We start from the raw sequence: 24,075 nt of genomic DNA, 5'->3' as shown, positions 1-24,075 counted from the left end.
CCGCTCTCTCACCTTCTATGGCAGCCCCAGGCTTCTAGACTTGATCTGAAATGAGTTCTGTAAGACCCTAGTTCTGTAGGAAGTGCCATGAAAAGGGGTCCAGTGGCCCATGTTTGGGAAATGCCTCATGGAGATTCACTGGGTTCATCTGAATATTAAATGTTCAAGAATTTCCAAAGAAAAGAAAGCCAGTCAGCCTTGAAATGCTGTTTCTCCAACTTATTTGACCAGCTATTAGAGGAACAACTATTAATGCTTCAAGGAAGACAGTGTGTGGGGCCGTCACTATAGCAGAGAACTCTCGTTCACCCTGCAGGCATCCATGCTGTCCGTGAACCAAAACGGCTGACGGTCTTTCCGAAAGGCACCACACACTCCCTGGTTTTCTTCAATGGGCTCTGCAGAGCACACCAAACCCGCCAAACCGGTGTCAGTCGGCACTGTCAGATGACCTGTCAGCCAGGGGCACCTACAGGCTTTGTAGGTATTTTATTTAACAAATGCATGTACGTTACTTACCAGGCTCCAAGCACTGTTCTCAATGCTATACAGTATTGACTTCCTTTAGCCTCATAACAACCCTATGTGGTGAGCCCTATTATTATCCCCATGCAAAGATGAGGAAGTTGAGGCCTGATGAGATTAAGTTGAGGAGGGAAGTAGATGGGCTCCAGGCTAGACATTTACAACTGGCCTCCTGTTCACACTTCCGGGGGCGAGAAAAAGATGGGCTCCAGGCTGGACATTTACTACCAGCCCCCTGTCTACATTTCCTGAGGCAAGAGACAGATGGGCTCCGGGCTACATATTTATGACCAGACTGCTGTCTACATTTTGAGATCTGCACTTCGATATAAGAAACAACAACAGGAATAGGGTGGATAACCGGACACTGGACACTTTTATGGCAGGAACAGAGAAGGGCTAAACTCTGTTAAGAGATCAAGAGGTCACATATTTCCCATCCTTAGGGCAAGGGAGACACTATACATGCACAAATAGATTTCACAGGGTCAAAAAGGCAGGGCATGCCAAACCATAGTAAGTCTTGCCACTGTCCCTCCCAGATGCCATTGGAATGAAACCCATCTTGATGGAGGGGTGTGTGTACACCTAGGGAGTATCCTGAGCCAGAGTAGCCACGGGGTCAACAGAAGACCATTGGCCAAGGAGAAGACAAAGACCTGGAAGACTGTCCCTTATAAAGGATTTAAACTTCACAAAGGGGTGACTCTCATGACTCTCTCTTTGAGTTCCCTCATGGTCTTTCTGTATATACTCTGCTTTCCTAATATAGGCTTTTCTTTCCCCTATACATTCTTCTTGTCTTATTCTTCCTTTCAAGGTAGACAAGGACTGGGGATTTAGATTCTAGTCAACAGCCCCCATGGTCTAGAAGACAGAATTCCTTGTTGCTACCCAGGTGACAGGAGTTCAATTTCCTCCCAGGGAACTAAGGTTTTGCAAGCTACCATCCGAAATCAAAGAGATCAGCCTAAGGTCACATAGCTGGGAAATGGTGAAGCTTGGAGGGACTCACACAGTCTGGCTCCAGAGTCCATACATACTAGTTTTTATTGCCACTGTAACAAATTACCACAAAGTTAGTGACTTTAAAACAACACAAATTTATTCTCTTCCGGTTCTGGAAGCCAGAAGTCTGAAATCAGTCTCAGTGGATGAAAGTCAAGGTCATTGAGCAAGGCTGGCTCCTTTTGGGGGCCCTAGGGGAGAGCCCATTTCTTTGCATCTCACAGATTCTTCCCTCCAGGTCTCCAACCTCTGGCTTCAGTTGTCACTTCCTCTTCTGTAGTCAAATTTCCCTCTGCCTCTCTTTTATAAACACACTTGTGATTTTATATATATTTAGTATTCCAAAAGAAAATCTGGGGTTATCGCCTCATCTTAAGATCCCAAATTTGATCACATCTGCAAAGTCCCTTTTGCCATGTAAGGTAATACATGGCAAAAAAAACACCGATTCCAGGGACTATGGCCTGGATATTTTAGGGAACCATTATTCAACCTATCAAGGAGATCAAACCAGTCAGTCCTAAAAGAGATCAAACCAGTCAATCCTAAAGGAAATCAAGCCTGAATATTCACTGAAAGTGTCAGGGGAGGTTGTCACTTCCTCGGTTCTGTCTCGTCACAAAAAAATTTGAAGCGACAGACCAGTGTTACAGTCCTTGGACTGACCAGTGTTACAGCTCCATGTTACAGCTCAGTTTTATTTTGAAAGTAAAGGAAAATACATCCTCGAGGCTGAGGGCATGCTGACGCAAAACACTCAAAGAGAAGAGAGGCCCCCCAGCCCAACTTTGGCTCCTCTTTTTATATGTTTTTTCCTCCTCCCCCTGGGCCTGCCCTGTGTAAACTGGGCTAGCCAGGAGTGCTGTTTGTTTTACCTGAGGGCCTCACCACAGTCTCCAGACCTTCCTTTGTTCTATTTCCGTGGGCTTTTCCCTTCCCTGCCTTTTAGCCACCGCCATTCTGGACTCCTTTTTCCTATTCTAACTACCTAACAGAAGGACTGCTGCGGAAGCTGAAGCTCCAACACTTTGGCCACCTGATGCAAAGAGCCAACTCATTGGAAAAGACCCCGATGCTGGGAAAGACTGAAGGCAAAAGGAGAAGGGGGCAGCAGAGGAAGAGACGGTTACATAGCATCACTGACTCAATGGACATGAGTTTGAGCAAACACTGGGAGATAGTGGAGGACAGGGGAGCCTGGTGCGCTGCAGTCCATGGGGTCACAGAGAGTCTGACACGATGTAGAGACTCAACAACAACAACTCAGCCTATCACTCCATGCTTGTAACCGCTGCACTATGTTCATCTAACTATCTAACAATTTCTGGAGGCTGTTGTCATTATTCCTCTTTTACAGATTCTAAGACTAAGGCTCCAAGAAGTCAAATGAGCTGCCAAGGTTCGCTCAGGTAGGAAATGGCACAGCACATGCTAGATGTGGACGACTCGCTCCTGCACTCCTGTACCTACTTCTAGAGAGCGCAAGGGATTTTTAAAGCTTTTTTTAATATGTATTTTTATTGAAGTATATTTGGTTTATAATATTGTATTAGTTTCATGTGTATAGCAAAGAAATTCAGACGTATATGCTACGCTACGCTAAGTCACTTCAGTCATGTTTGACTCTGTGCGACCCCATAGACGGCAGCCCACCAGGCTCCCCCGTCCCTGGGATTCTCCAGGCAAGAACACTGGAGTGGGTTGCCATTTCCTTCTCCAATGCATGAAAGTGAAAAGTGAAAGTGAAGTCGCTCAGTTGTGTCCAACTCTTCACGACCCCATGAACTGCAGCCTACCAGGCTCCTCCGTCCATGGGATTGTCCAGGCAAGAGTACTGGAGTGGGGTGCCATTGCCTTCTCCGCAGACGTATAGCAAAGTGATTCAGGTGTAGAGTAAAGTGATTTCAGGTGAGTGGCAAAGTGATCTGGTATATTGTGAGCTCAGGGGTTTTTGAAGCAGGGGGTGCTCTTGTTCCCTTCTAGATTGAACCCTTTTGACATCTTAACCCCACTGTAAACCTGATGACAGCTATGGAGTTGCCTTTCCCAGAACAAGATGCATTTACACATCAAATTTTGCAGATAGTCTCTGGGAGTTTATGAGCTCCAGGTTAAGAATGCTTGCTCTTCAAAGCAAGGTCTCACAGAAGTATTTGCACACCCATGTTCGTAGCAGCATTGTTCATCATAACCAAGAGTGTCTATAGACAAGCAACATATTATACAGTGGAATATTATTCAGCCTTGAAAAGGAAGGAAATTTTGATATATGCTACAACATGGATGCAATTTGAGGACATTATGCTAAGTGAAATAAGCCAGTTGTAAAAAGATAAATACTGTACAATTCCAGAATAGTGAAATTCATACAGACTAAAAGTAGGATGGTGGTTTCCAGGGGCTAGTGGTGGAGGGGGGAGGTCCTGTTCAGTGGGTACAGAGTTTCCGTTCTGCAAGACGAAGAGCACTCAGGAGTCTGGCGGCACACCAATGCGAATGCACTTAAAACACTACTGAACTGTTCTCTTAGAAGTGGTGGGATGGCAGACTTTAAGCCATGTGTATTTTTTTATTTGTTTAGCTGCTAAGTTGTGTCCAACTTTTGGCGATCCCATGAACTGTAGCCCGCCAGGCTCCTCTGTCCATGGGATTTCCCAGGCAAGACTACTGGAGTGGGTTGTCATTTCCTTCTCTAAGGAATCTTCCCCACCCAGGGAGTCAACCCGAGTCTTCTGCATTGGCAGGCAGATTCCTTACCCCTGAGCCACCTGGGAAGCCCATGTGTACTTTACTAATTTTTTTTTTAATGATCCTTCCTCTAAGCTGAGAGTCCTTGCAGGGTAGGGATCATATCTGTGCACAGAATGGGCTCAACACAAGACTGCCTGTGGGTTGAGCGGATGATGCTACTACCCTCCCCAGCTGTGAGCTGGTATTTCCAGAAGCCCCACAATGATGGTTAAACAACTACCCCAAGCTTGGTTAAAAACAAAAGCAGTAAAAGCCCTGAGAATTGGGAATGAATGGAGGCAGATAGGATGAGCATAAACCCAGATGCATTGTGGTGAAGACTGAGGGTCTCTCACCCATTTGAAAGGAATCTCAAAAGGGATCCAGGGGCTCTGATGTCAATGTTACAAATAAGTTGAGCCCCCTCTAACTCGAGAGTGACTCCATGCCACTCCCTTGGCTTAAAGTATCCAGGCTTTTTGACTGTTATATCCCTCTGCTGCCAAATGAATGGGTAAGATATTGAGGATTTTTTTAAAAAAACTTCTCTACTGTTTGCATAAATTCAGGGGTAAGAACCAAACTCCAAGAGCTGACCTGCACCCCTTTGGGGCATCCTGCCAGCCCCTCAGAAATCACCTCACCTGCCAACCTGCTGATGATATCTGGTTCGTAAATGCATCCTTCCACTGAGCTAGAGGGACAACACAGAAAACAACGTGATTGCAAGAAAATCCAAGCCAGAATAGCGCATGGCACCTGTGTCATGATCAGTGGAGGGTGAAACCATTGAGGCTTCAGAACTGAGAGTGGGTGGAGGCAGATGAGCTGGAGAATAAATCTGGCCACCGTTGTGGTAAAAATGGGTGGCGCTCATTGTGGGAATCTTGAAAGGAAACAAAAGGCCCTGATGTTGCTAATGGGTGTCCCTTTGCAGAGGTCAGGTGACTCATGCAGCACCCCAGGGTGCTCTGCTCCCTCTGTGTCCCTCTCTCTGCCAAGCTCCTACAACCACGGAAAATCCTCCTCCTTGAGTTGGGATTGAATTAAACAGCCTTTCAACCAGCGACAGAAGGCGATGGGCTCTTAGTGGAGCCTGATCTATAAATACAGGGTAACAATAGGGACCAGAATGTTCCACAGGAAACCGGTAGGGCTTGCCCTCGCCACACAGAGCATGGAAGATTTTCACAGGGATTTCTGCAGCCCTTCCCAGTTATAATTCCAGAATGGTATTGTAATAACAAACTGATGAGTTTCTTCAGGTAATATCCACGAGACAGAGTCCTCTCTAAAAGGAAAAGGAATTTGCTTGTTATAGCCATCCTTTACTCCAGTTTAACTGGTCCCTAAGAGGCTTTAACTCTAGCAAGAGGAAATTTGGTTAGGGAGACTGTCAAACCTTGCAGAAGAAGAGAGACAGACATTATGTTAGAGAAAACCTCCCCTCCCTCCCCAGGGAAGTGCTTTCAAAATGGAATCCAACCTATCCATCCAGGAGAGAAAGTCCTGTGTGGATTCTGCAGCTCTTTCCAGTCTGTTGAGATGGAACTATCTTCCCCTGTCTGAGATCCAGGTAGATGTGTGATGTTTTTCTATCCTCAAAGGTATTGGCAAGACTAAAGGGTTTTCTCTGCGTGTGCTCCCTCCTTTAGCCAGGTCTCAGGAGGCTGCTGGGGTGTCCCTCCCCATCTCCTTGATTTCCAGCCAGATCAAGAGTGGTTCCTGGGCCATGATCCTTGGTTCAGCACTAAGAACAGGAAGCCCCTAACTTAAAACCATCACATCCAGAAACATTCTCACCACAAACACTTAGAAGCCAGCCTTCCCATTCCAAATGGATATCGACAGTTCAATCCAGAAAGAAAGGGATATTTAAAAGCTGTAATAAATCATGTGCCAAGTGAGGTGTCAGACATGCAAACCAGTGAGCGAAAAGTTGGCAAGTTGCAAAGGGAGGGGTGTGTTGAATTTGCAACTGCCTGGTTCTTCCTGCCCATGGCCAAGGCTCAGGGCCAGAAACACTGGCCCTGTTTCTCGGGCACATGTCCTCGGAGAGAGACTAACATGAAAAAAGCTTGCACCTGGATTTCCCTCTCTGTACATTAAAGCAAAGGGGGAGGATGGGGAGCATGGTTGGGAGATTAAGGGGGCAGATCCCAATCCAGCCTACGAAAGCCACCAAGCTTGGGAACCCTATTTGCAAGTTAAAGACCACATAAAAGAACTATCATTAATGATGGTTATTACTGTAAGCCTCAAATTCTCAATAGATCATTAATAATACTTTTAATAAAAAGGAAAACAACAAATCAATATTAACTTATTCTGGATGCTGCTGCTGCTGCTGCGTCGCTTCAGTCGTGTCCAACTCTGTGAGACCCCATGGACTGCAGCCTACCAGGCTCCTCTGTCCATGGGATTTTCCAGGGACTATTATTCAACTGTTTTGTTAAAAGGCCGAAATAGAACACAAAATGCCTACGGTGACCTATGAGAATGGCAGAGTAGTAACTTAGCTGACTTGGTCAAGAGATGCCAAAGACCAGAAGTTAAAAGCTAAAAGCCTAGCCTACACCAGACCCCCAGGATCAGCATTGAGGTGGGGGGAGGGTAATGCGTGGATGCATGGATTCCAGGGTTTGTGAGTACCCCACAGGGCATCCCTCATGCCCTCACCATGCTCAATCCTTCCACCCGTGGATCCCTTCATCCCTCACTGACGGGATCTATCCATTCCTCAGACTAGTGCATGGCACTGTCCCAGGCGCTAAAGACACAGAGCCAGTGGTTCCGCCCACCAGTTTCCTATTGTGTGAAATGAAGACAAGTCATCTTCTCAGGGCCTGCAGGACCCAAGGGATTGGGTCCCTCCTCCACAACCCCCATCTGCACTTCACTCCACTTCAACCACCTTGCTGTCTCTACTTCAACCATTTGCAAATGCAAATCTCTTTGCATTTCAGGCCCCTTGCTGTCTCCACTTCAAGTCATCTTTCAGGAGTTCATGCTCTTCTTCTACCCGGCATAGGACCTTTGGGCAATGCTGTTCCCTTCGCATGGAATGCTCTTTTCTTCTCTCTGCCAAGTTAGAACCTATTCATCCTCCCATTGACTGAGTCAGTCCTAGGCACTCAACTCTTACTATAGCTGCAATTTTACTTCTTTGTGCAACTGTCTTACTAAAGTCTGATCTGTTATAAGACTGTAAGCTGCCTGAGGGCAGAGGTCATACTTGTTTCTATCTCCATTGTTTACCCCATTTATTGATACTAGGTATTCAATAAACACTTGAAGGATGAAAAACTGAAGTATACCTTAAGAGAGCTCACACCAGGTGGAAGAGACTCTCTTTGGTCCTCCATGTAAGTGGTTCCACAGGCCTTTCCTGAAAGACCAGTTTTTAGGGGGAGGAACTGGGTCCTCTTGACGAGGTCAGAGACTCTCTAAGAGGAGAAAAGACTTGGAGTGTGGAGAAGAAACAATTGTTAGGCCCAGTAAGGACAGGCACATGGTCCATGGTTGAATCGCAGAGTCACAGGAGCACCGTACACGGGAACCTGGCCATCAAGCGTCAGGGAGCAGCAGGCGGCAGGAAGCACAGTGCAGGGAGGGTGAGGCTCTTCTCTCAGGCCAGCTCCCGAAGACTGGAGATGCCTGCCTGGAGTGCTCAGTGAGAAGAACTCTGGGCAGACATTTGAGCTCATCTAGAAAGGGTCCTGGGATCCATTAATCATGTCTGCCCTGGGTGTAGATGGGATCCCAGTGGCATGCCTGTCACGTGCTGGCCAGCTCTGCTCTGAGGAGGCAGGCGGACTTGTTCACTGACTTGCTAGACAGCTGTTCCCTGCCCAGTCTGTGAGGCCAAGTACTCTGTGGAATAAAGGAGGCCATTTCTTCCCAGTTAGTGGTCGTGGCTGGACTTTCAACAGCTAGATATTTCCATAAGCCTATATCTAAGTTACTGAGGCAGGTGTCACCTTTGGTCATCCACATTTTTCCAGAATGTTCTCTGCTGCTGCTGCTGCTAAGTCACTTCAGTCGTGTCCGACTCTGTGTGACCCCATAGACAGCAGCCCACCAGGCTCCGCCGTCCCTGGGATTCTCCAGGCAAGAACACTGGAGTGGGTTGCCATTTCCTTCTCCAATGCATGAAAGTGAAAAGTGAAAGTGAAGTCACTCAGTCGTGTCCGACTCTTGGCGACCCTATGGACTGCAGCCTACCAGGCCCCTCCATCCATGGGATTTTCCAGGCAAAAGTACTGGAGTGGGGTGCCATTGCCTTCTCCAAGAATGTTCTCTAAAATACTGCTAATGGAGTCTTGTGAGAAAATGGCATCCTAGATCACAGGGGACCTGCAATGCCCAGGTCCCAGTCTTTGTGGTCTCAGGCTACCTGTGCAGCTATTAGTCAAACAAAAATGGAAGTTCCAGTACTAGGCTGTGGTCCGAGAAGCCATGTCCTCCTTTGACTGGCTTCTGAGGAAAGAACCCGGCCACCCTTAGTAGGCTGGCCACCTGAAAGAAAGCATTTGTTAAACATAGGAGGACAAAATAGAGCAGACAGCAGAGGTGCCTCTGCTGGGACAGAGATAGGTCCCTGCCTGCTGACCACAGCCTGAAGAGAAGGCTTCTTTGATGGTGACCTCTCCAGTTCACATCTGACAGGTCAGGGGAAACTGTAGATAATTCACTCATTTACCAAACATTTCATGAGACATGTCTTCTGTCAGACACTGTATAAGGCCTAGAGAACTCAGAGCAGCTGGGCCCGGATACTCTTCAGAACTCACTAAGAGAGACCATCATGTAACCAGAGGACTGGGTGGGGACTTCCCTGATGGTCCAGCGGTTAAGAATACGCCTTGCAATGTAGGGGACTCCAGTTCGACCCCTGATCTAGGAACTAAGATCCCACGTGCCGTGGGGCAGCTAAGTCTATGCACGGCAACTACTGAGCCCTCGTCCTGCAACTAGAGAGAAGACTGCAGTGAAAAATCCTGCATGTTGCAAAAAGGTCCCACGTGCTGTCACTAAGACCTGACACAGCCAAAAGTAAATAATTTTAAAAATAGAGGACTAGTTGGCACAAGAGGCACAATAAGAGAGGTCTGTGTGCCTGGGGTTGAGAAAGGGTCACTGAAAGGGGCACAGCAGCTCCTATCAGGGAGGTCAGGGAGGCCCCCCCAGCCTGGGGCAGCTCAGGCTACAGAGACGAGTAGATATTCCCCTATCAGCCAAGGTAGAGAAGGGCCCTCAGGAGGAGGGGTGGCATGTGCAAAGGCCCAGAGATGTGGAAGAGTTGGGTACAGAACAACCCAGGGGAACTGGCACAGCATCTGAGGAAGAAATGGCACAGACGTGGCTGCAGAGAGGACAGGGCCACTCCCAGAGCACCCTGTATGCCAGGCTGGGGAGTCTAGACTGCACTCAAAGGACAGCGAGGAGCTTCTGAAGGCATTCAGACAAGGGCAAGGTCAGACGTGGCTACAGGATTCCTCAGCAGCAATGTGGGTGGGGAGGGGTGAGGGAGGGCGGGCAAAGAGACAGGGGTACTAGCTGGAGGCTGCCCTAACACTCCACCAGAGACCAGTGTGGGGAGATGAGTGGAGACAGTGAACAGTGCAACCAAAAGGCATTTTATCTGGATAACCAACAAGGACCCTGTACAACATGTGGAACACTTGCTCAAAGTTATGTGCCAGCCTGGATGGGAGGGGAGTTTGGGGGAGAATGGATACATGTATATGTATTGATGAGTTCCTTTGCTGTTCACCTGAGACTCTCTCAACATTGTTAATCAGTTATACCTCAACACAAAATTAAAAGTTTTTTCTTTTTTTTAAAACAGCATTTTATCTCAGACAATAAATAGCAAAGACAGAGAAAGAGATCATAAACTCATGAAAGCCCAGCCTTATCCTGGTCTCCACTCCATATCTGATTCCTTTGCCCTTTCCCTAGTCTGCACAGCTCTTAGTTATTAGTCTGTCTTCCTTGAATTACAGTCCACAGAGTTGGCAAATCACACATTTCTGTATTTCCCATCAGCCCAGCGCAGTGCCTGACATACAGTTGACACCCGACCATGCATGGATGGATGGATGAATAGTTAAATAGATGACAGACAGATAAGCTTTCATGCAGACATAGATGTCTCAATGTAATTTTTAACTGAATGAAAGATTTAGGTGCATGGATTGTTCTGAGCCAGTTGCAGTTTGGGAGACAAGTCATGATTCAAGCACCGATTATGTCCATAAAGCGCAGGCTCAGAATTGTCTGAAGCCAGGAGCACTAGGGGAGGACCTAGCACCCCCACCATCCCCAGCCCAGCATCACAGCCCCAGTGGTTGAAGTGCACAGCAATCACAGGTGTGCAGAGTGCTGCTGGGTACTTGTCAATCATGCGGCAGGAAAAGAGGCTTTGCCCAGGGGACAGGATGTGGCTTTTGACTGTGTGGTTTGCTTTTGTGATGAATGAAAGCGTTTTTTTCCAGCGAGGCTGGTGGAATTGAAACAATCAGTAACGGGGAAATGAAAAAGGCATTTGGGAGCTGGGACACAAGTGCATCAGCCTGGATTGCCTGTGGAACCAAGGAATGCTATGCCTGACTTCATAAAGAGCCTGGGACAAATTGTGACCTAAAAAGGCTGGCCCAGGGACAGTGTCATATCACTTCAATGAGGCCAGTCCTGGGAAAGGCCACCCGGATAGTCTACCTCATCCTTCACCTGGAACAGGAGGCAGAGAGGGCCTGGCCTTGGCAGGGTGAGGGGTTTAATGCTCATATCGATGATCTTCATATTTCTAAGAACTTGTAGGGCAGGGTTATCCTAATTCCTGGAGACTAGCACAGATGGTGGAAAGAACTTGGACTCTGGAGTCTGGCAGAGTAGGATTCAAATTCTGGCTCCTCCACTGACCAGGTGTATCATCCTGGGTAAGTTCATTAATCCATCTAAGCCTCGCTTTCCTAGGGAGATAATATTGTAGCGCAAACAGAAAAGAGATGATATGAACAGAAATAAATCATATTTCTGTTCAAATAAATCAAATACAACAGAAACAGCACCAAATCATCATCTCAAAGAAGTCTTTCTTGAAACCCCAACAACAAGTAATGTCCCTTTGCATCATTCTCCATCATTGCCCGTTTTGTGCGTGACACTCACCTGCATTCACACTCACCTATCTGAGGCCTCATCTGTGATTGCCTGACCCTGCTCCTGCCCACTAGACTGGAAGTTCTATGAGGGTGGGGACTGTACCTGTCTCATTCATTTTATCACTCATGATATCCCCCATGCCTGGAAAAATGTAGACATTCTTTAACTTTTGGGTAAATGAGTTTAACTGGGGGACATGGTGCCTGGCCCATGGTAGACGTTCGAGGAATAGTGGTCAGCGTGACCCAGACACCTGGAAAGCTCAGAGGCATGGAGCTGCGAGCCCACCTGTGACCCAGAACAAATCTCTGCAACTTGCTGTGAGGAAGAGGTGAGTCTCTTTGCCTCTAGGCCCTCAGATTCTTCCTCTGTCTGATGAGGAAATGATGGTCTAAAGACGTTCACTAAGGCCCTCTCCAGCATGCCCAGTCCTAGCTGTGTCTGATTCTCCACATGGGCTCTGAACTGAAAAGGACCGAGGGAAGAGCCAGCTCCATCACTGGATCCTCAGCTCTACAAATGCCACACAAAACGACCCTGAGAGGCCCAGGGGCAATTCCTACGTAGGAATGAGCATTGGCACCAGCCAACAGCCACCCTAAGCCCACTCCTTTGCTGCCAAGCATCAGGCCCAGAGGACTCACCAAGACTCATCTCTTGGTCTCAGGCCTGGTTTGAAAACATAGGAAGGAAGGCAGCCAGGCATGGAAATGCACCAGACCCTAAGCCAGGGGCTTTGGCATCGCTAGCTTCTCTGGTCCTCACCACAGGATGAACTGATACCATTATCCCCACTCACAGACCAGGAGAGCATGCTAGTAACACCCCCTGGGAAGCAGAAAGTAACAAAGTTAAGCTTTCTGATTCCAAGTATCCCACACTGAAGAACCTGGTGGAGTTTAAACCTTGGTCCTCTTTTCTGTGACTGTTACTCGGGATATACCCCAAGTATAATTTATGGCAAGAAGATAGCACTAATTCAAGAGCAGCCTCTAGAGGAAACATTGTTTACACTAATGGAATAATAAGAGCACTGAAAAGTGCTAACACTTACAGAGCATTTCCTAAGGGTGAAGTAGACGCAGCGCTAAGCACATCACAAGCACTCTCCAGGTTTATCCTCACGAAAACTCAACGAGCAGGAACTGATACCGTACCCACTTTGCAGATGAGGAGCCTGGGGCTTAGAGAGGCAATGTACTTGTCTGAGGTCACAAAGCTAAGAAGAGGTGGAGATAAAATTCCCATCCTGGTCTCTCTAGGCATCCAGCCTCACCACCTCGCCATACCCTGGTGAGATTACTGGGATAAATTAACATTTAATTATATGACACTGACATTATTGTATTAATATACTATTAATCACACACACATGAGAGGGAAGCCTGGCAAGGGGTTGCGAAGAGTTGGACATGACTTGGCAACTGAATAACGACAAATCACATACACATATCCAGAGCATACTGTATACAACGATTCATCCCAATACAGTACTTAGAATATGATCAAACTGAGATGAAAAGAGGTGAGTGCTCTCCAGTCTCAGCCAGCACTGACACCAAACAGATCAGGTCAATCTCTGGGATTAGGTCAAAGGTTCAAGATCATGGTCACCCAAGGAGTGAATACACATTAGTGTCAGGCATTTCCTGTGTGCTGGTTGGGGGCTTCTGAGGACAACCCCTGTGAACCATCCAGACAGTGCAGCCAGGGTCTCTAGAGACTATTAACAGGTTGACCTGCTTTTGGAACCCACATATTCCAAGCTCATAAAGTGATGCTGTCCTGGGTCATGTCCCCATCCCTGCATAGGGTCATGTAGGAATTCAGCTGTAAATGCTGTAAAGAGTGGCAGGTGGAAGGGCTTGGATCCTACTGAGGGCAACGAGAGCCTCCACTGCTTCCCTCTGAAACATACAAGTGCCCCGGGAGCGGGGAGACTTGTGGAGGACAATGAGTGGGTCCTGACCTGGAGTTTCCAGTCGGCCTGGTGCCCTCACCCCTCAATGGATCAGGCAGAATGCAGGACCTGGGAAGGGTCATGAAATTACTTCTGCAGCAGGATGTAAAATGGGTTTGAGTGCTGGGGTATCCAGGGCTCGGCACCCCAGATCAGGAGATGGTAGTCCTGCTTTTACAGTCCGGACAGTCCTGGGCACATTCCTTGACATGTTGGCCCTTTAGCTGCCTCATCTGTAAACAGAGGCTAAATGCCAGTCTAGGCATGTGAACTGTATGTGGGAAACAGCTTTGCAGAGTAATGTAAGGGACCTTGACTTCACTAGATGGGTCAAAGTCATCGTTGTCATCCTCCTATTTTGGACAGCTTCATTGGTTGTGTTCATACAGAACGGACCATATAAACAGCTCACTCGAAATGAAAGGAGGGCCTTTTCCCCTTCCCTGTCCCCTGACCCTGCCCAGAGCAGATCACACCACTGCCTGGAATCATGAGTGACCATCTCCCCTGCCAGAGAAAAAGCTGTCAGCTCTCTTATTTGTCCATCCATTCAACCACAGGTGGGTATTACTGGAATTCCCTCTAGCGCGGGGCCCTTTGTGGTGTTGGTGCAGCACAGCTCAACTCCCTGTCCTTACAGAGCTGCTGCTCTAATACAGGACACAGACAAGGAAGTCAGAGTTGGCTCAGCGGACCCAAACCCTGACCCAGGAGATGAGCACTCAGGGCTGGGGACTGTTCTGCCCGGGGCAGAGCTCCAGAGCTGGCCTTGTTATAACTAACTGGGACCCGGGACTCATGGGGAAAGCAGACATCACCCAGCCCTGGGCAGACCAAGCCTGGAACCTCCTTCCTGGACACCAACTGTAATGCCAGTCAGTCTGAGAAGGGCCCTTCCCAAGGGCCCTGTAAGCAATTATTCCTCCCCTAGACTCCAGGCTTCACCAAGAGACACCTGTGAGGAAGAAACAGAGTAAGATTCTATTGGAACTTCCCTGGTGGTCTAGTGGTTAAGAATCCACCTCACAATGCTGGGACACAGGTTTGATCCCTGGTCGGGGAACTAAGATCCCACATGCCTCAGGGCAACTAAGCCCATGCCACAACTACCCGGCCTAAGACCCAGACGCAACCAAATTAATTAATTTTTTTAAAAAGACTCAGGCTTCTCTGGTGGCTCAGTGGTAAAGAATCTACCTGCCAGGAGACATGGGTTAAATCCCTGATCTGGGAAGATTCCACATGCCTCGGAACGTGCACCACAACAATTGAGCCTGTGCTCTAAAGCCTGGGAACTGCAACTACAGAGCCCACACACCACAACTACTGAAGCTCCTACGGCCTAGAGCCCGTGCCCCGCCACAAGAGAAGCCACCGCAGTGAGAACCCCACAAACCACAACCAGAAAAAAGCCCTTGCAGCAACAAAGACCCAGCACGGCCAAAAATAAATAAATAATAAAATCATTTTTCAAAAAATACTATCCACAGAGCTGTCCTGGGCCCAACCTGGTCACTGGATTCCAGCCTCCAGCGTCCTTTATTTGAGATTCTGGGGGATACCAGGAGAAGGGGCGGGGAAGACCCTCACCCCTCACAGAGGAAGCCCTTCAACTTTACCTGGAAAGCCCTGCTTCTTTGCTCGCTATCCCTGACCAAAGAGAACCATTTATCTTGGCAAAATGGGAGAAGGCCCTTTACATTCTGAAATGAAGTGTCAGCATGCAATGACAGTTAAGGTCCCAAGATACCCCCAGAGTCACTTTTTATTCTTTTCTATCCACAATCATTAGGGGAAAATCTCTCTGCTGCGTCTGTAAAACCCATTCACTGGAGGGAAATAGATCAATGAGAAAAGCCGAGCACCGTGTGGCTGCGCTGACAGCTCTGAAGCGGGTACACTCATTCTTCCCGGGAGCCCATGCCAAAAGGACAAAGGACGCTCGTTCCCACCCCCCGAAAGAAGAACTGGCCCAAAAAGTTCCTTAACTAGATAGCTATTTCTTATCTTTTATACAGCAAGAACAAAATCTCTTTCTGAGAGTGGCATATCTTACACTTCAAACAAACGTAGCTCTCGCCACTTATTTTTAAGTGCACTTGCCTGCTAAAGTGAGAGCAAAAAATCCAACGGGAGGACAAGGAACGATGGTGAAGGTACAGCTGCTTGCAGAGTTGGCATCTCAAAGCCAACAGCTGCCGGACCGGGAAAAGGTCCCTGAGAAGAGACTGAAGAGCTGACACCCCAAGGGGATGTGCAATCCAAGTGGGAAGAACTTGACCTCTAGTTCTCCGTTTGCTTCCATCAGCACCCGGGTGCTCTGAGAATGCTCATGATGGCTGGGTGCAAGGGGAGGGCACATGGGCACCAAAACGGGAGGGAGCTACAGCCCCAAGAGCAGGGGAATAAGAACAGAGCTCGGGACTTCCCTGGTGGCCCAGTGGTTGAGAATCTACCTGCCAATGCAGGGGACACAGGTTCGATCCCTGGTCCAGGAAGATCCCACATGCCTGTGCGCTGCAACTACTGATGCCTGTGAACCTAGAGCCCACGCTTTGCAACAAGAAAAGCCACCGCAGTGAGAAGCCGGCGCACTGCAATTAGAGCGTAACCCCGCTCACCGCAACTAGAGAAAGCCTGTGCGTAGCAACAAAGACCCAGCGCAGCCAAAACTAATAAATAAATAACATTTTTCAAAAAATAAGAACATAGCTCAACATTCACTCACTTGTTCATTAATCCTCCAATTATTAGCACCTACTGTTACCAGAGGCTCACCCTGCAGGAAGGCTGAAGTTAAAATAGCAACAAAACTAATAGCAGTCAACCACACTGGACTTGTACCCTGTACCAGACACTCTGCCAAAGACTTTCTGTGCATTACTTCATCTGATGGTCACAGCAGCCCCTTAAGGAACATAATAATACGGTTCTGCCTGTAGACGAGGAAATTGAGGCAGAGAGCTAAACCTCCAGCCCAAGACTATGTAGCTAATAAGAGGCAGAGCTGGGTCCATACCAGACCCACTTGTGTCTCAGCAAGAGAGGCACTGACCATCGATGCGTATCCTGATCTGGTCCGTGTGAACAGGCAGTGCTCACCCAAACCTGCACGGAGAAGCACAGGACACTGCTCCATGCCAGGAGTTCATTCTCCAGCCAGGAAGGAGCAGCGTCTGCATAAATGCAGCGATGGGGGCAGGTGAGATCTGAGCCGCGTTCAGTAACCACGGGCAGCCAGCCTGGGGCAGGACCCAGGCAGCAGGGAGCCCAGCCACACTGGGGCCTTGAGACCCAGGTTTAGGGGTTCAGATTCATCTAGAAGTCACCAAAGGGTAAGAATGTGTGAAGAGAGGAGGATCTGTTCAGAGGCAGGTTTTAGGAAGACTACCAGTGCATACTACCATTCATAACCCTAGAAGATGGGGCAAAACAAAATATTTAGAATATTACAGAAAAAAATAGGATCCATCTGTTGCAACACTCCAGCCACTGCTAGGTTATCAGACTCAACCCCAGGAAACCTGTATTGGCCTGCACGGCCCCATCTGCTGCCTCAGGTTCACATGGGCACCATGACCATCCCAGCGGCCCCACCAGTGTCTTCTGGGGTCACTTGGAGGCTTCTTCCGCGGCCTTATTCTCTAACCTCTTCAAGTATTCGCTCTGACTGGATGGGAGGGAGAGACTGCCTGTCTTTGTGAGGGTCCTTATCATGTTGCACAAGATGAGTCACGACTCTGCCCTCTGTCCCGTCTCACCAAGGGCGTGAAATGCCTCTTGCTGGGGTGGAGCCCTCCTGTCTCATGGCCTCTGCCTGGCTGTACTGCACTGGGCTTTGGGCCCTGGCCAGGCCCTGGGAAGTGGCTCTGAAATCCCCCTGGGTCTCCCCACCAATGAGCCCGAGGGCTCTTCTTCCCTACACAGATTCCTAGAGACTCCAGTGGCCAAGGAACAAGGGACACATCTGACAACTGTAAGGCACACGGGTGGATTAGGAGAGCACCCCAGACTACTGCAAACATTTTGCCACAAGTCACACCAGGGCTGCAGCTGAAAGGTTAAAGGTTGGCAGTGTGGAGCAGGCTGCCCCAACAGAGGTGGGGTCGAAATTTTCTGACAGTAACATCCTGAGTTGTGGGTCCGAATTGATGCCTGTCATTTTGGTAAGGATCTAGTATCATGATTGGCTCGGGTAAAGCCCCCATAAAACATACTCATGAACATCTGTCTGCCCAAGACAAGTGACTTTTTTTCAAAACCAGAAAACTCACAAGCCTATCAAGCATTCACCCCACTGTCCTCAACAGGCAGACAGGCCTCTGAGTGCCTATTTTACAGCTCGAACCCAAGGAGTGTTGAGTCCTGTTTCTAAGCATGTTTGTTCACCCAGGCGGGGATGGGAACATGCTGGGGACAACTCGGACCCTTGTCCATGCACAGCTGTTCCCACAGCTGGCAGATGTGCTGCAGCTGCCTGCCAGCAACAAGGGCCAGCACCCAGCAAGGGGGCCCTGAGCCAGGAGAGGGTGTGGGTGGAGCCACCTGCCACTTGGCTCCGAAGGGATGGGAGGGCTCCTCTCTAAAGAGCCCGGCTTTACCCTCTCCTTCCCTACTAACCCAGCTTCCCATCTGGGCACTTGCTGTCCCTCTCCTTGGGGGTGTTAAGGTCCAAGTCCAGGGTTTTCCAAGCAATTCTGAACTCCACATTAATTTCTGCTATTGCCCTCCCCACCCTTACCCCCACACCCCCTCCCCACCCCCAACCCCTCCCCTTCGTTTGCATGACAACCCTCCTTGGACCACCACCTGCAACCTGGGATGGTAACCCTTCCTTCAGGGGCAGGTTCTCCTGTCAAGGGGCATCCTCAGCAGGAATTGGGACATATTAATGCATTCACTCCAGCACTCTTGCCTGGCAAATCCCATGGACGGAGGAGCCTGGTGGGCTGCAGTCCATGGGGTCGCGAAGAGTCGGACACGACTGAGCGACTTCACTTTCACTTTTCACTTTCATGCATTGGAGAAGGAAATGGCAACCGACTCCAGTGTTCTTGCCTGGAGAATCCCAGGGATGGGGGAGCCTGGTGGGTTGCTGTCTCCGGGGTCGCACAGAGTCGGACACGACTGAAGCGACTTAGCAGCAGCAGCAGCAAGCACTAGCATGATTTATTTGAATTGACTATTCACAAAATAGTTCACAGAAAGTTGTTACAGACCACAACTCTGCAAGTGTAGCTGGTAGGGACAAAAGCCCATGGAGATGTTTCAGTGCTTAGAATTCACAACACACCTTCCCATCTGTGGCCCCCATTGAATCCCCATATCAGGGACATCCCTGTCTTTATCATCCCTTAGCAATTTGGTTCAAACTTTTCACACTGAATTACGAGTTGCCCACCTGTTTGACTCCTTCTCCTCACTCCCTCCCAAGACCAGGAACTATTTGAGGGTCAGGAATACTTCTTCTTTCCTGTTCTGGCACAGACGAGGTCATCAGTGTTTGTTGACTGTAACTGAATTCCACAGAGCCAGGTTAAGAGAATAGTAGTGACAGAAGGATCAGGGGTAGTAATACTAGCAAATACCTATACAGTCTTCCTACGTGCCCGACCCCCTTCTTGCTAATCGCTTTTATATAGATAAAACCATTAATTTGCACTCCAATCCCAGGTATAGATAAGTACTATTGTTATCCTTATTTTTTTAAACAGAGGAAATTGAGGCAAAGAGAGACAGAATAACTCACTCCAAGTTCACAGCAGGAACTGGCAGGGCTGGGATTTGAACCCAGGCAGTCTGGTTTAAAAGTGAAAGTGAAGTCTCTCAGTCATGTCTGACTCTTAAGCAACCCCATGGGACTGTAGCCTACCAGGCTCCTCTGTCCATGGGATTTCCAGGCAAGAGTACTGGAGTGGGCTACCATTTCCTTCTCCTGGGGATCTTCCCAACCCAGGGATCGAACCCAGGTCTTCCGCATTGCAGACAGGCACTTTACCATCTGAGCCACCAGGGAAGCCTGGTTTCAGAGTCTGATCTCTAATCCCCACCTCTCAAATTGAACAGATGCAGACTCCCTAAGAAACAGTTTATTGTATTTTCTTGGAGGGACCCTTTAGAGAAGTATAACATGTGCAATGGGGAAATTAATAAAATTCAATTCTGCAGACAGCCATACAGAAGGAGACGCAGAGCCATACAAGAGCCATACAAGAGACGCAGAAGGAAAGTATTCCTTGTTCCCAAGCGGAAGCTCCTCTGTGCACAGAATATGTAGCTTTATACATAGCCAGGGTGCAAGGGAGGCTGCCAGGAAGAAATAAGGGAGACGTGGCTATTCTGGGCAAGGGCCCCAGAGCAAAGTGCTGGGGGTGGGAGGGGTGTGCCCTGGGCGTGGTCACAAAAGACTGACATAATTATGGAGGGCATGGTGAAGTAGCCCAAAGCAATGATTCCCACACCCTGTTGTGTTCTAGAATCACCTGGGGAGCTTGGAAAAACCCCTACACTCAGTGCCTCCCCAGAGCATTAAATCCCAATCTCTTGGGGTGGGACTAAGGCACCAGTATCGTTTTAAAGTTCCCTGGGTGATTCCAACACTCAGCCAAGTTTGAGGACCGCTGGTTCCGTTTATGCAGTGTTATTCACAGAGCAGTCTGTTCTTCCATCCTGAGCTAAAAACATGTTGGGGGCTTTAAACTGGGCATGTTCCTTCCATCTGCCCGTCCCTCACTGTGGTTGACTGTTTGGGGCCATTCTGGGGATGTGTGTTCTCTCTGTTTTCCTCGGGAGCCCTTTAAAATGAAAACAGGTTTTAGATCATGCAGCTCCAACTCAAATTCCAACCTTGCCACTTCCTGGCTGCATGACTTTGGGAATGTTATGTAACAGCCAAGCCTCAGTTTCCTCATCTACAAATAGGGGATTGTGGCAGGCAGAGTGTCTCCCCCAAATGTCCACATCCTGAACGCCAGAACCTGTGAGTACGGTACACGGCAAAGCAGAATTAGGGAAGCAGATGGATTAGGATGGCTAATCACTTGACTTTAAATATGGAGATTATCCTGGATTATCCGGTGGATACAGTGTCATCAGAAGGGTCCTTAAAAGTGAAAGAGGGAGACCAGAAGAGTCAGTGTTAGAGTGATGCCATGTGAGAAAACCTTGGTCAGTTGTTGCTGGCTTTGAAGATGGAAGGGCAGACAGCTTCTAGAAGCTGGAAAAGACAGGAAATGAGTTCTCCCCAGAGCCTCTGGGAAATGCAGATTTGCTGACACCTTGATTTTAGCTTAATAAGACTCATTTTAGACTCCAGCACTATAAGATGATAAATTGGTGCTGTTTTACGCCACTAAGTTTGTGGTAATTTGTTACAGCAGCAATCAGAAACTAATACAGGATGAATGGGAGTAAATTGGGAAGAATATGAAGATTTAAATAAGATAAATGCTGAAAAACTTGTAGCCCAACTCTTAGCACTTTGTAATTTTTAGTTGCTATGATCACTTTTATGGGCAGCCCAGGTGGCTCAGTAGTAAGAATCCTTACTAAGTAAGCAGGAGACACAGGAGACAAGAGTTCGATTCCTGGGTGGGGAAGATCCCCTGGAGTAGGAAATGGCAAGCCACTCCAATATTCTTGCCTGGAAACTTCCATGGACAGAGGAGCCTGGCGGGCTACAGTCCATGGGGCTGCAAAGAGTCGGACACGACCGAGCATGCTTGCATGCGTGCATGATCACTTTAACCATCACCATCCTATCAGGGAGTTGCTACCTCCTGCATTCCATGCACCTGTCACAGGGCTGCCCACTCTCTACCCATCATCCCTGGATCCACTCCCAGCTCCTGAGATGGCTGAGTGGCTTCAGTCCCTGGCTGTCAGTAGGAGGCTCTGTGACCTTGGGCCCACACTGGTAGGAACCAGCCTGTCTTTCTTGGACAGAGCAAGAGGCTCCCCGGAGGCCTGTAGTGCCCATTAACACAGCACGGACCAGTGTTTTGCTTCCTGACTCTGTTCTTGAGAATTAACAGGAAATGGGGCGAGGGAGGGGAGAAGGGGAGAGGCTGGCGAAGAGAGGCCCCCAGGGAGTCTTCCTGACCACCAGCTAAGAAAGCATCATGGGAATGGTCAGCAAGGGCCTCAGAGACTTACTCTAAAGGACTAAAGGTGTCCAGCACCTCAACAGTTGCCAACAGCAGGCAAGAGCTGGACCACCAGGCCAAGAGCAGAGGGTTGGGTTTGACAGGCAGGGTCTAAAATTAAATCTCTGTCAAGCCCCTTGTTTGAGCCAGGCTCACATGGGCCCTTTCCCCAATTCTTGTAGCTGATGCTCACTACCCTCCTTGTGGCCACTATGATCTCATCCTACAGAGGAGAAAACGTACTGGGGCAGTTCAGTGCGTCACCTGAGGTCACCCATTAGCATCAGAGCTAGCATCAGAACATCATGAGATTCAAACTTTTGATTCCAACTCTAGAAGTCTCCACTCTGTACCATATCTCATTTTCCTTTCATAAAGGTCCAATTAATACTTTAGTCATTATTGATTTAATCCAGGGAGCATGAGAACACAACCAGTGCACACTGTTGATCGGTATCCACACCCTGAAGGGGGCCAGCCATGAAAATGTAGACGCTCCAGAAACCACAAACTAGAAGGCGCTTCAAAGAAATTTCACCCCAGATGAATCAATCTCGTGTTAGCGTGGCATGGCCACAATTGCAATTCTACATAATGATCACAAACCTGGATTTCACGTGGCCCCCTGAAATGGACCAGACCGGTGAGAAGAGGCCCATTCCCTCCCCACCATGGGCGCCCAAGGACTCCCACCAAATTAGAATGTTGCACCAGCCCTGGGAACTAAATTTATCCTGAAACGACACCCAGATCAGAATGTTCTCGGCTAGAAGAGATCCTGTCCCTCATTGTCCTCCTCTCTTTTTCCAGAGCCAGGCAGTATCGGCTGTCAATTCAGCCCCGTCCACTCATTCTGAAAGCCACACACATCCATGAGGCCAGCCCACAGTGACAGGCATCCCACGTGTAGATACAAAGGGCAGGAAAGGTTGAAACGAGCAAGAAAGGAGAGCAGAGAAGACGGAAGAGAAGGTGGAATGAGGCAGGCCTAGATGATGCTGATAAGAGGTTTGAAAAGACACTGAGAAGAGGGGGAATAAATGGCACAGACGCAGGGTGACTGTGACAGGCTCTTCCAGGATAAGCTAACAGGGGCAGGAGAGGTGCCTGTCTGAAGTCAGTGGCTCCTTTTCAAGCCTCAGGCAGCATGTCTCCTCCTCCATTTCCCTGGCATTCGGACTTTTCAAACTCACTACAAACTGAGACGCTCCCACATCAGCCTCAGGTGATATCACTGCTCCTGCAGGTGACAAGTTGGGCCTTGGGGACAGGAGCCCGCCCTGCCAACACTCCAGGAGGGTGGCCATTCCCGCCACACCCCCTCCCCAATGCCGCAGGCAGAGGAAGGCCGAGAACTCCCTGCCTGAGGGAGGCTGCTGGGGAGCTGTGTATATTTAGGTAGAGGCTGGATTAGGGAACAATAAGAGCGAAACTGTAAAATCCTGAGGTTCTTGTAAATCTCATCAGTGCAGTTAAGCATCTAAAAAGATCTGACAGAACAAGACAAACCGGGCTCCCCAAGAGGCCCTGGCTCCTGGTGGGGTCGTGTTCCGTCAATGAGATCACAGAACCCCAGGTTCTGGAGGGGTATTTTTCCATTCCTCTCCATCTCGAACAAGAGCTTACCAGGTAGCTGTCATCTTTATGTCTAAAGATCCCCCAAGGAAGGAGCTCTTCATCGTTTCCTCAAGCTCAATGGTGTGCTTTAAAGTCAGAGCAGGTGCTTAAGCTTGCAGAAGGGGTGGGGGGGTGGCTTTCCACCAAAATCTCCACTAGTCCCCCCTCCACCAGTCCTCCCATCCCCACCCCCACCTCTGGTCTTAACGCTGACTACTGATGCTTTCTCAATCTTACATAAAATGCTTTGCTGATGCAACTTGGGGATCAATTGCTGGCTTCCTTCCCCAGCCCCCCACCAGATCTGTGAGCCCTTTCTGATAAACAGTTAAGGATTGGTGCCTCTGTAGACAAGGATGCCTCATCTCTCCTGATCTTGCTTGCCAGGTTCTGGGTCCAGCCTTTTTTTTTTTTCTTAATAATCTTATTTATTTTTTCTTCATTGCTGTGCAGGCTTTTCTCTAGTTGCAGCAAGCAGTGGCCACTCTGGCTGAAACGCAAAGGCTTCTCATTGCGGTGACCACTCTTTTTGCGGAGCACTGGTTCTGGTGTGCTCGGGCTTCAGTAGTTGTGGCATGCAGACTGAGTAGTTGCAGCTCCCGGGCTCCAGAACACAGGCTCAGGAGCTGTGGCACACGGGCTCAGAGGCATGTAGGGTCTTCCCGGCCCAGTGATCAAACCCGCATCTCCTGCACTGGCAGGTGGACCCTTCACCCCTGAGCCTCCAGGGAAGCCCCTCAGCCTTTCCATTTGTTCTCGCTTCCAACCACTGCCTTTATGGCCAGATGTATCCCTCCCCTTTCCTAGAAGCCCTGAGTTTCCCCCCACCCATCTCCTCATCTTCTCCAGCAGGTCTCTTTCCCTCAAGCACCTTACCCTGCCCACATCTGCAGAAACTGCACCCAGCCTTCAAGGCCCAAC

At 48.9% G+C, this 24,075-nt stretch overlaps 1 protein-coding gene across 6 annotated transcripts in view; it reads right to left on the bottom strand.

Annotated features, from left to right (window-relative positions):
• The window catches only part of KCNN3 (potassium calcium-activated channel subfamily N member 3), a 176,617-nt gene that overhangs the window by 90,750 nt on the left and 61,792 nt on the right, over positions 1–24,075 (bottom strand). The window lies entirely within an intron of this gene.

This window comes from Bos taurus, chromosome 3 (genome assembly GCF_002263795.3).
Source record: "Bos taurus isolate L1 Dominette 01449 registration number 42190680 breed Hereford chromosome 3, ARS-UCD2.0, whole genome shotgun sequence".
Classification (NCBI taxonomy): domain Eukaryota; kingdom Metazoa; phylum Chordata; class Mammalia; order Artiodactyla; family Bovidae; genus Bos; species Bos taurus.
Note: the sequence above shows the minus strand (reverse complement) of the source record. Positions and strands in the feature narration are given on the sequence as shown.